This window comes from Formica exsecta, unplaced genomic scaffold (assembly GCF_003651465.1).
Source record: "Formica exsecta isolate Colony F162 unplaced genomic scaffold, ASM365146v1 scaffold155, whole genome shotgun sequence".
In the NCBI taxonomy this organism is placed as follows: domain Eukaryota; kingdom Metazoa; phylum Arthropoda; class Insecta; order Hymenoptera; family Formicidae; genus Formica; species Formica exsecta.
The window spans coordinates 763,491-777,254 of NW_021848872.1; positions in this window are offsets into that span (position 1 = coordinate 763,491).

Here is a 13,764-nt window from a genome sequence, read left to right on the forward strand (position 1 = left end):
TTAGCTAGAAACGTTATATGCTTAAAGAGGTTTGCTTTATTAATTATAATTCCAAGATATATCTTATACGAATCTTTAAAGGCGGAGAAAAGATATTAAGAGAAAGACCTTTAAATAGACAAAAGATAATTGTATCGGCGAATATTTGTCGAGCGGGGCTAAGATACGCCTTCAGCTATGTCGGAGCGCACTGCGCAAGTCAATTATTAATATCTTTATGAATGCCTCAATCTTCGTGCGAAGTTTCCTTGAGGGTAACGTGCAATTTCATAGATGCACGACGGTAATAACAGAAAACTCAACTTCTGCGAGCGCCCAACCCCACCGGAGAATTTCCCTCTTCTCTCTCACTGAGGAGGGTGGCTTGTACGAACGAGCACCTCGCTCCTCTCGACATCCCTTTTAGCAACGCCCAACCAATTTAGTCATACAAATAGTGCTCGTTCGCGTAGTGACGACGTCGCGAGCGTTTGATATTAAAGGCATCATTAAATTAGATAATGAAGCTAACTCCGTGTCTCGACCAAAAATGATAATTTCGTCCGTATAAACTGTATTAAGATCTTAAAGTCTAAACGTCAAAATATATGTATAATTTCTTTGCGTTTTCAATTACTGCTTTTGCAAGAATATCAATTGTCAAAATGACACATATATACATGTATATAAGAGATATTAATTTCTCTATCTGAGAGATATTAATTATACAGAAGAAGGAATATATTTCGCGGATGACAAATTTTTATACAAGATCTGTGGGTGTGTGTGCGTGAGCATCGCATAAATAAATTTATTCCAACCTAATAACCATTTTCAGCGATAAATTCTGAGGCAAATTCTTCGTGATATATCGTGGGCTTACTTTATAACCTGAGGACGCTGGCCGTATTAAAAAACCCAGCAGTATTATCGTGGCTTATAATTAAGATTTAAGAGGATCTTTTAGCAACGTAAGCCCAAGACGAAATTGGCTCGCGAGGAATATTACAGCCGAAAATACTGTTTCAGGTGCCTAAAATGTCTTATTACGTCGCAGACGCCGTTATTAAAAGGAACGCACCCTCGTATATACAAGTATACGCTTTTATATATATATACATATATATCGGCCGCACTTGGGTAAGTACGTTCTACCCCCTTTTAATTTTTGCCCCCGCGAAAGTAAAATATATCGGCTAAAGCAGAAAGGAGCGAGGGTCAGCCGTAATGGTCGCCGCAGGAAGCGGCATTAAAATTTTTCGCGAAGAACACTTTTTTATCATATATCCGCGGTCAACCCGTAAATCACTAGCCGGATGAATATTTATAGCGATTATTAATGGAGTTATGCTGTTGCGAGGATTATTTGTAAGGCACGGTGGAAGGGAGAGAGCCAAGGGTACAATAAGGGCGCATAATGCACCATGCGGTCCCTCTTCTTCCCTCCGCTTTCACCCTTTACCGACGTATATACATATGTATGTACGTCGGTGCCATTAAAGGGAAACACGTGCTACGAGAGAGAGAAAGAAAGAGAGAGAGAGAGAGAGAGATCCCCTTTTCACTATTTACAACCTCGTTGCTGATTACTGCTCGCGGATTATCACGTTGTTTCTATCGTGCACGGATTACAGTGACATCCAGCAACGAGCACTCAAGCGTATTGTCGGGAATTTAATTCGCTGAATTCCCCTTGTAAAACATTACTCGATCGTTCCAAGAGAAATGTAATCGTATCCGCGTAATTTACAGAGAACGTTAGAACGCAAAAATTCAGAAAACATTTGATACTGGCTGGAGATTGTAACTGCGGAGAAAGGGTTCTGGTTGTCGGGCGGAACGCTAGATTTTTTTTTCCATTGGCGACTCGCGTCGTTTTTCAAATTCGTTAGCCGAACAAAACCGAGTTGACGAGTTTCCCCAGCCCTTCACAAACGCTATCTATCCGCTCTTATACGAACGTCGGTAAACAGTGAACTGGGCACATTGTAACGCGAGCACGGTCTAGCGATCGTTTCGCCAGTCGAAATCGACGGTGTGAAATCGAAATGACGCTTTTGAACGTGCTGTCGCACTACATCGCGCGCAGAATGGCGCGATAGGAACGACCCTATTTGTACCCGACCCATCGATAAATCGCGAACAAAGCGAGTCGCGGTTTGTCCGATCTGCGAGAGGCTTGTGCGAAACTGATTCCCCTGACCCTTTTCCCTTTTCCTCTTTTCCCCATTCACCCTTATCGCAATCGAGAGAGTTGTTATTGATGTTATTCGCATTAATATATTTGTTATTGATATAAATAACCACAATAATTAATGATCGCAAAACTAAATTGGGTACAAAGTAGCGCCCAAGTTATGGAACTGTCAACTATGCAGATTTGATGAAAACTTTCGGCATTACCGAGAAAAATTAGCGTTTAAATAATTAAAAATAAAGTCTTTGGCTCTCTAACAATATTAAATATTTTTACACGTTACGTCTATTGATCACAGGTTATTGTCAATCGGCTTTAATTTCTTTCATGTGCAAATTGTCGCGCCTAACTTTGATCGTTAATTAGGGCTAACGCATATTTGCAAAACGGGGCAAAGCATTTTGTTTATTCCGGGATTAATTAGAAATGTTGTCTGATCAACGATGTGTCTGTCTGCGATAGTAATGAATTTGACACTAAATCAATTCAGACGACATTGCGCATGATACCCGAACGCACAAGAATATACAGAGTGTTCAAAACCATCATTTATGTAATTTTCTCAAGGAATCGCTCTGGACCACTCGGTAATTATATATATTATTAATATAATAATTTAAAATTTTTTACAATTTGTTAGAATGCATACTATTTTAGAATAGTTAAAATTCTTTCGTCTCTTGATCACCAATTTTATAAAATATTGAAAAGTCAGCAAATACTTATTGTTAAAATTTATTAATAATTTCGAGATATTAGAATATATTAGTAATTTTAGATGATAAAAAAATATTTAAAATATTAGCATAACAATAGCGCAAATACAGTACATCATACATGCATACCTACACAAATAAAATTATGTTATCATAAAACTATAGAAATAATTATCTGAAATTTTTTGAAAATACTGTATTCCGTTTTAAATATTAAACGGAACAAAATAATAATCAAAAGATATTATATTCGAGCAATAGAAATTACCCGATTTAATATCAGCGATAAAGCGCATATTAACGAGTTTTGCCGGTACAAGTTTAATTGCAGATCGAACCTTTGGATTCGTCATGGGATTGCTCTGATTTATATTTAGCCAGATATGTGCGCTTATACCTTCAATTGAAAGTAAAGCTGTCGCTTATTCAATATGCTGTGAAACTAAATTGATATTCACCGAATATCGGAATTAATTAAATTAAATACTCTTTCTCTCCCTGCATCGTATATTGTCAAATGGCTAACATTTCAAATTGCTTACACACGAGAATAACGAGAATTATTTTTTTTTGATATTAATAAAACAGACAACTCTCTGTGTAACGATATCAGATCCAAAATAATAATTTATTTTGTATGATAAATGGACCAAACTTTGTTAATAAATGCTGTAAACGTTTACAATTTACGCGAAATCGATATACTATCGTTAACTATCGCGCATAACATTATGCTTACGCATGGACGCATATATATTAAAAGAGCGTTGCATTTTTCGCCCGGAAGGGATGATGAAGGCGAGTTAAAAATGATGGGCGTAAGGCGGATCAGAAAGGAGTCCATAACTCGAAATACCTGGATAGGCGCATAACGGAAATTTAAAGCCACTTCGCAGCGGCGGCGCGCAATGGTGTCGTCGTATATTTTAAATTTTATCGCGGCCGCACTCGGAATATACGAGCTCCTCGCGTCGGACCGAGAAAAATTGTTCCGGCTTTGACAGCGGCTCGACGTCGCGCGTCGACTGGCGGTGAAAAATTTAGCGAAACTAGCAGTTAATTTTCAGCGCGACTTGCCGATTTACGAATTTATTATATAAAACAGATATATATATATATCCAGATTATATATATACGTACATTGATACATACATCTATATTCACACTTACATTCCCATATATATGTACATACTAGCAATTATATACACATTTTGCATTGAGATGCGGGCTACACGTCGAGATGTGTATCGAAAACACGTGATCTCATGTAAGAGAGAAATAGGACACTGTTTACGCATTTCCAGAAATAATGCTAATATCTACGCAACGTGGACATATAACAACGTGATATTAATGTAACGGAAGATAGATAATCTGTGGCGCCCTTCGTTAACCTTCCGCGTCGGTAATGGTATACTTCGGGTAATGAGAGCCTAAGTACTGTTATTCGATAGTTCAGACGAGCATCATTAATTTCGCGCTGTGGTCGTTAGCGCATCCCGTCGTCTCGTTACGGTATTGTATTTGGATAGATCTCTGAGATCGCCGCGCCAGCGATGCCCGTCGATCCCGTACCGACGCGGATGATAACGAGTCCGTCGGTTATCACGGACATGTGACACGTGACGTAACACGCGCTCGGGGATATCACAATTTGGAATTTGCTCGGCCATTATATCCCGGCCTAGCGAACCGCGTCGATATCGAACGTCCGCTGGAAATTTCTCCGAGGGGAGTTTGATGTACAACGCGTATCGCTGGACGAAATTCCGCAAAATGTACCATAACACTCGGCAAAGTGGTCGCACATAAAGTCCGATTTTACAATTTATTATCGAGCGTTTGTATCGAACGTTATTTCCAACAATTCCGAATTGTCCTGTGCATCAAGTTTTGCCCGCTTCAAGTTTGATCGCGTTTAAATAATATTATACTACGATATATATTCTATATATATTCTATATATATATATATCGAATAGATGCCAAAAAAAAAAACAAAAAATCTGCATTTGCAACGATTGACAAAGAACGATTCAACATTAATTCTACACACGCGACGCCGAGATGATCCTGCCAGATTAATTATCAAGCTCTAGATAATAATTTTCTCTACAATATCGTGCAATCGAAGGAAAAAAGAGAGAAAGTGAGCGAACGATAAGGCGGGAAACAGGCGGCGGACAGGGAGTGCCAATTTGACGCGAGAAAAGCGCGGGAAGATTCATCCTTTCTTCTCGCTTTCCTTTGAAGACGGTACATAGAACAAGATTCTTTTCATGGCGACCCTAACAGGTGATTTCGCCGAAGGATTCAATTTCTTTCAGAGCCGCGTGCTTCCTCCGTCGAGCGTGCAAATGCTCATTTCCGGCGGCGTCTCTTCGCCGCGCACTCCCGCCGCCATCGCGATGGACTATTAGTACGCTTTTTGTTTCTCTCTCGAGGACCCCACCGTTGCTTTTATTAATTATATAAATATACGCTCATCAGAGGCGACGAAACAATGCCGGCACACAGAACACTATTATCCGCGTCCGCGGTAAATATTTAATGACGGCGTCTGATCTTAAGGAGATTAAGCCGGTATATAGTCGGTCTCCTACAATTTCTCATTAATATTAGATACAGTCGAAAGTACCGCGGCTTACGCGGATAATGCGGAGGGATTCTCGACGATTAGCAGAGCTTCGGACGTTGGTTAGTTGGTCGGTTGATTGGATGGCTCGAAGACGACCGCCGTCGCTGCGGCTGATTCGCCAGAAAACTAATCAGCATGTAGTAGTACGAGTTAGAGAGAGAGAGAGAGAGAGAGAGAAGTATAGAGAGAGCTTTAATGAAATTTACTAATTCGCGAGTGTCGGAAGCGCATCTATGACGACGCGACGGCTAGTTAGTCGGGATCGGTCGATTCTTCGGTCTTTAAACTCGGTTGTCCGCTTGCAAATTCTTCGTCTGGTCCGAGATTACTCGCAAATAGTTGCGTTAGTATATTTCAAGCGCAGGATAATTCGTAACGTACGCCAGTAAATAACGTTTAGTAAATATTTAATAAAGAGAGATTTAAATTCATGAAACAAATTTTAAATCGATAGATTCGTGATTATTCAAAAGCTCTTTCAAAGGATTTTTTCTTTAAAAATTGCATTATGAGACGATAACTTAAATATAGTTACGTGACATTTCTCGTTTGCACCAGTCGCGAGCAATCTACGACACGTGAGTTCGCTAAAGTCGAAGATGACGGTTCTCCTCAGACGAGGCTTAAGAAAAATTGCATGCACGAAAGAGAACTTGGAGAGAAAAAGAGGTTGTCGTGACGTGGCGGTTAGAAAAGAAGACGCACGATGCACTTAATGAGGGTGTGAATGAGTATGTCTCAAGTGGCTCTAGTCGTCGCGCTATCACCACTCCATGGGCAAAAATTAATCCCGCATGCGTGTGGCAACATGTACGCGCGAGTGCGTGAACGTGAGTGCGCGCACACGCGTTTCAGACATACGAGGCTTGCACGTATCGTTGATGCTGATTCTCATTATTATGTACGATACACGATGCACATCCTAATAAAAAAATATAAGACATTAAATCCGAAATGGAAAATAGTAAATTTATTATAAATCTTTTACAAATGTGATTAAATAATTCGTTGAAAAAAAGTTTACTTTTTTCGAACATTGTACAGAAGATTTCATTCTCTTTTCTTTTAACATTCACAAATCGTAAGATCACGTTCTCGTTATCAACGTTACGATATGCAGTCTTGTGAGACACAACGCAATTGTACTTTACACGGCGCACCGAAGCATCATTAAGTAGTAAAACCTTATGATTTACAAGCCGGTGGCCGGATCCGTCGTCCCATTACACGGTACGACTCTCATTGTCCTCGCGATGCAAACGGACGGACGTGTGTACGGCTAAAATAGCCGTACGGGATGTGAAATTGATTAACTGGTTAGACAACCATACATTGTGTGCCGCTAAAGCGTATGTTAACGCAAGCCTAACTGCCGCCGTTGTTAGATATTAACATCTATCATCACCCAACGGCATAGCTATTCTCCTGCAATTTTTAAACGTCAGATAATGCGACGCTGCTATCAATCGGATATAGGATAAAGGATAAAATTCGCGTGGTGTAGCTATCTCGTTGAAAATGGAAAAATTTGCGATTTGCCGTTATATAAGAATCGCACAAATGCGATGCTTCTAAAGAATGCAGGACACAGACGTTTGCGGAGACTCGAAAATTTCGAGATGGGAACGCTCGCTAATGCAAATACTCGCTTTCTTAGAATCTGGATAACGCGCGCGCAGACTGGAAGCGAACATCTGTCTGCTGTCGTGCCTCGTGTGGAGAAACGTTTAGATGGAAAAATAAGTTTCTTTAGAAACTCCGGCCAACGTTCGACGTTCCATCGGCGCATTTCAGCGGCACGCAATCGACTTTTACGCGAGTGGGAGTTCGCCTTCGCTCCACCGATGGAGATTGTTCGGCGGTGTGTGGGCGTACATTGCCAGGGAGCGTAAACGTGAGGTAAACAGGGGCAAGAAGACGATGTCAACACGGCCCCGAAAGGCAAGGCGTCGGCCTCTGTTGATTTAGGACGGAAAGTCGACAAACCTCGGGAATGTAGGCTAACCCTTACGAGACACGCGTTACAAGATCAATATTTTTTATTCCTCCATCTTCTAAATTTTCCCCCGGCAGGCTGTGTGCAAGAATCGTAGCTCCGACAAGACACGCCGACAACGATACAAGCTGATCAAGATACCCTCGAAAAAGGTAGGAAAAAATAACAAAATAATTTTTATTAAAAGTGGTAATAAAAATCGAAAAAAAAAGTAGAAAAATGAAGATAATCGTCTCAAATAACAGAGATTCATACTTTTGTCTCACGCTCTTTTCGAGAAGACGATTCCAAATCGTCAAAGTCCGAAATGGAATAACAAACGGAACATGTCGAGCCGCTTTACACTTTTCAATTTCCATCCGACTGCCTGCTTTATCGCTTACGACTACGGGAAGCCTTTTTTATGGGGACAATCGCCGAGAAACATCTGCGGCCCGAGCCGGTACACACAGGGAGATTCTAAGGATTTATATAGGCATCCAATTTAATTTATCCCATAGTTTAAATAGTACTCGGAAATGGATGTCACTTGCGCCGACCCGATATAAGGTACCGGCTTTGTCGGCCGATAATAGGATTTCGCCAAATCTACGCGTTGATTTTAAATATGGATGAATCGATACAATTGCAATTTCAAACGCGATGGCTGAAATTCATATAATCGAGAGACGCAGATCAAAAAATAGATCGTGTTCCACGTATTCCAAAACATTTGAGAGAAAAAAGGGATATCACAATGAATTTACGCATTGTAAGTTAACGATAACTCGATCCCTGACGATCGCAATTGTTCCGCAATATTTTCCACCGTCTAATTAATTTACTCGCGCGCGACACAATAAACTCCATTACCGTAGAATAATCGCAGTGTCATACGCCTAATGCAATTTTCGCGAACGGTGCGTTAAGCAGTTTGATTAGAACACGGGTTCTGAAGAGTCGCGAGACGAATTTCTGGAGGACCCTCTTGGGCCGACAAGGCATTTGCGACGAAAGACGCCGGGCGCTCTCTTACGCACAGGCAGACGGCTGTCAAAATTTCGTACAAGAAGGTAGATGGGTACAAAAGGGGCGGCCAGAGTTACGAGAGAGGGTGGCACACTCGTGGCCGGAGCCTCTCGCTCCGGCGGGCCTTCTGCGAAATCTTTACACCCCGGTACAAAAGGGCTCGACGGTTTCCCGGAGGTTTAAACCTGCTCCTGGCATTTAATGGCGTCTGTAAGTTATACTCGAAGAAGGGCAAGATACATGAGAGAGATTTTGCGCAAGGGGAGCGGCGAGAAAGCGTAGAAAGAAGGATCGAGTAGGAGGCAAGAAGGAGAGAAGGGAGCGCAGGCTGTGCAACAAGGAATTGAGAAAAGAGCGAGGAAGTTGGAAGGAAAACGACACACACTCGACATCTCCCACACAAATTACCCAAGATAGTATTTTTCCTGCGTCTCTTGAAGAATCACTTAGGATTCAGTTCTCAATTCCTTGACCGCTTGGACTCGTTATTCCCCTCTTTCTACAAAGGTAAATCCGGCAGGTCAAATATTCCTCGAAGAATTCGCGTTACCTCCGAAGACATGAATTACACGGCAATTGTCCGTTGAAAATCTCTACATAAAATTATAGACGATCATGTTGTAAATACATCCAAGTCGAGTTTTGTCGAAAGAACATCGCGAAGTCCTCTGAATCCTTAAGATATGCTCTCGTACAAGCCCCTGTATTCAAGCCTTGAGATTCTTCCCCTCGAGAAGAGATCACCGATCACAGGGATAAAGGGCATCGAAGTAAACAGGATGAGAGGCTACCGTCGAAAGGAGCACGTCGGCTACGGCACGAAATCGCGGAGATAACTGATTTTATTTCGGCGTAACGCCAAGGAATACAAGTGTTCGCATTCCCAGGGAATGGACGTTGCGAGCGTGAATTTCGGCTCGCTCGCTCGCTCGTCGTGCCTCGTAAATTCATGACGAATACCTGGGGGCGCCGTATCGCGCCCCCGTTAGATCCTCGTAAAGTTCCGGACGCGTTACGCGATACGCGCGCGCGTCCGCACAACAACGAGAGACTCGTCCTCGATCTGGCGCTCCCGGCATGGCACGATAAACTCGCAACTCAACAACGGTCGACGCCGCCAGCCCGGAGCGAGCAACGCGCCGATAGCACACTTGGAACACGACCGAATGGCATTAACGTTTGGGAACGAGCGGATAAACCCGAAACGCGAACGATATCCCGGTAAAAGTAATCGAACCGGTTGATAATGGAAAATTGGGAAGCGTTGGGGGTCGGACGTGGTTTATCGATCGGAACCTAACTGGCTAGTGAATTATTTGTGAGGAATTCTGACACATACTATAAAGTTTGATATCATAATACGATATTATTTAAAGTATATATATATAAAAAATTTAATGGATATTTATCTTATTTAGAATTAATAAGAAATGAAATACAGAGAGAACTATTTCTTTTATCTATGGATTCTGATCAGATTTATATAACATAGATTTATAATTAACGTCTTTTTAATAAAATCGAAAGATCGATCATTTTAAAATTATAAGAAGTAAAGATACATTGAATTGTGACTACAAAAATACTTAATATAAATAATTGTCAACTCTATCAATATTTTTACTAATAAAAAACTATTTTGAATAATCAAAGAATTCTCTGTATATGTGAGAAATGATTCGCTAAGCCTGTGTGTGGAGCAGAGAAAAAGACACGTTATAGATTTTTAAAATTTTGTCGCTTTCAATCCGAGTCTTTGATTAACATCCAATTTCTATAATGCACATAAAAATCCTCGCGATCGCATTGATGAAGAATGCAACGAGTCGCGCTCGCAAAATCCTATCAACGTCCCCGCTGACCGCGCGGTTTAACGGTCGCACGTTTCGCTCTTCGTAACTTTGTTACGCATGGAAGGGATCAGAGTATCGGCAAAGTGACTTATACTCGATCTGACATAGGGCAATGGCGTCGAACGCGCCCAGTCGCGTCCGTTCCGAAAGTGGCCCCGTTTTCGTGCGGGTCTGCGGGTCTTGATTACATTAGACTTGGACCGACGAAGGGCGGAAAATTCGAGAAGAGCTCGCGAAAAGGGAGACGACTCGTAAAGTGTTCCCAAACCGCAAAATCCACTTCGGCTTATTACCAAAAAAAAGAATGTCCTTACCGTTATCTTTGGTAGCATTCTTTCAGCTATTCCTCCATTAATGCTCCGCAAATGGACTACGAAGTAATATGAGATTTCTTGTACACTTTGTAGATAGTTTTATGCAGTTAAGAGAAAGAGAAAGAATAAGAGAAAAGATAAAAAAAGAGAGAGAGAAAATCCTTTGCTTATAATCTTATATATAACAATATCTTCAAAAATAATATATAATATATAATATTATAGAGAAAGAGAAAAAAGAGAGAGTACAGAATCTGTAAAGGAGAATACTTTATTATTTAAATCTCTCTTATAATTTTTTCAAATCAAAGGTGGAAATGTCAATTTTAAATGAATTTGCCGTGGACATTCTCTCAGAGTAAAAATTCAGATCGCACGCCAGCTGACCGAGTGAATCGTTTGCAATTCTTCCGGAAGTTTCCTGAATCTCTCCCATACTATTTACTTTTATCGTAGTTTGATCTCATCTAGTAAGTGCTACCACATACGCGTAGGATATCGAAAATGTCGATAGAGATGTTACATCGTCTGGTCGCCCGATGGTTTACGATAAAAGGGGTACGAGGGGCGTGAACAGAAACAGGAACTTTTGGTTTTTTTTGCTCCCGGGCAGCATAGTCTCTCTCGCGACCAGCGGTAACCTTTGTTCCCAAATTCCCTGATTTTTGAGACTCGCTCTCGGAACGAATCCTGAGGAAATGGATCATTGGATGCTCGTCGGAAGAAGCGATGCATTTTTGCGTGATATTTCAAGCTGATAGCGGAATTTCCATTATACTTTCTTTCGGAATCTGTCTGATTTAAAACATTTCGCCGCATAAAATTTATCGCATTTAAATACAAAGCGAGTGCTTCAATTGCAACGATAATTTCGTGAATTAGTGAAATCCGGATTTTTCGCGATTTACACACTGTATGATTGACGCGAAAATGGAAAATGCCCGTAATATCGGCACGTCTGCAACGGAGGCACGTAATAGCGAACGCTTTAATCGCTTCCAGTACATTATAACGAGCAGACAGAAGCGATGATATGAAACCACGTAGTGAGATTAAAAGAATTACAAAACTTTTAATAGCGCGCAACCGCCATTAAAATAAATCTCGTTGGAAATCGTCGAGAGCGTCTCTTTGACAAGTTGCACAAAAGCTCCGAAGTTAATTGCTTCATAATTATTTCTATTACGTCACTTTGAAATCGCTAATATAAAATTACAACAAGATGTATATAATTAAATTAGTACAAGAATGCTAAGTCGCCTTATATATGTCAGTGTAAGCAAATACATCTTTTCTTCCCCTTTGCTTTTTCAAGCGCGAGCAAAGAGTAAGATTGGTAGCCGGTATAATTAGGACAGCGAAAAAAGACGTGGTCATTAGCACGCGCTAAGCGCGGGGAGGAAAGAGGTAAGCTCTGTTGAAGAGAGACCAGAGGGAGGAAGGGGGTGAAGGCAGGTGTAAGGAGAGTTTCTCCGCGTTATTCAGAGTAATGAAGCAGATATGCAAAACTACTTAGACCGTCTCGTTCGGTCCGCTTCTTCATCTCTTTCTCGTTCTCTCTTTTCTCTTCATCGTCCTCTAGTCTCTCGCTTTTCGTTCCTTTCTCGGTCGGTCTCTTCATCTTCCTACCGTCTCTTCCTTCATCTGCAAGGAGCACCATCCGGGCATCTCTTCTCGCTCGACCGGAGTAGAATAAAAGAGACGTAATGCTCCGCCATTTGCATATTAAATTTGCCCCTTCATCCGTACGGCTCTATTCAAATGATTATTCTTTATCGTTCGTTTTGGTACGCGGATGAGCTCGCGGCGGCGGCGGCGGTGGCGGCGACGGCGGAAGCTGCACGAGATGCTCTCGTCGGTGCAGCATCGAGCCGAAACTGTTTCTCTCCGCGGACACGCTCAACGTGGCTTGCGTAATTACGGGCTCGAGGAAAATAAAAAAGGCAATCGCGCGGAAAAGCAAAATTGCAGAGTCGAATTGCACGTGGGAGTGGAATCCAAGGCTGCTACTCTCTGCTCTCTGGAAATCGTTCCTTGATATCGGAAAACGGACAAGGACGCCGAGTATCAAGTGAACTGATCGATTATAAACTTATTATCCGCTCACACACACAGCTATGGCCAGATAATGTTTTTACGATTTTATTTTCTACAATAAAAGTTGAAGCCTTGAAAAAAAAAGTTTTTTAACATTTTTTGCATAGAAATATATGATTACACTAAACATATAAATATGCCCTTTGCGCTAATTAGCTTGACAATCTTAGGATCAATCTCTTCTAGCAAATATTTTATTTAAATACATAATTGTTTATTTGCAATTTCTATAACTATGGTAATTACATCAGAATTGATTATCGCATTATTTAACATTTTGATTAATTTGTTAATTCATTTTGATATTTATAAAGAACCAATCACCCTATTCACATAATTGTTCACTTTTGTTGACTATAAAGTCAACAAAAGTGAAATCTGCGTGCCGTTGCATTACGTGAAAAGATCGCGCTCGTAAAATTATACTCCTCCCTCTTATTGGCATCGCGTCCGCGTCGCTTTATCAACGAGAGTCTTTTACCTTTTCAACAGTGCCGAAAAAACTAAGGAAGATAGGGGTGACGGCGTATTAAGCGCGACGTATATAGTCACCATGGCGACCAACCAGGGGAGCCAAGGACCGGTGCTATAATGAAATCCTGGAAATCCCGCGGATGTGGAAGAGCGACGTAAACGAACTCTCGATCAGTTTAATCTTTTCTTGCCGACCGTGTTTCACAGAACCTCGATAGGGACATTGAGAGACGTGGGTTTATTTCCCAAGAGGAATGCGGGTTTTTTTTTTGCAGTTTTCCGACTGCCGCTATTACCCCAACATAAGGGCGGTGTCCTCTCTAGTGGTTCAAAATTTCAAGATCGCAAACTTTTACCGTAAACTTATTGACGAGATACAAAACGTATTTCGCACAATCGTAAACCGATTCTTGCGTAACACTTTTTCAAACTTTAAAACGAGATTTTGTTGCACACTACAATATTATAGTAAATCTTTGCAATGCTTTATACA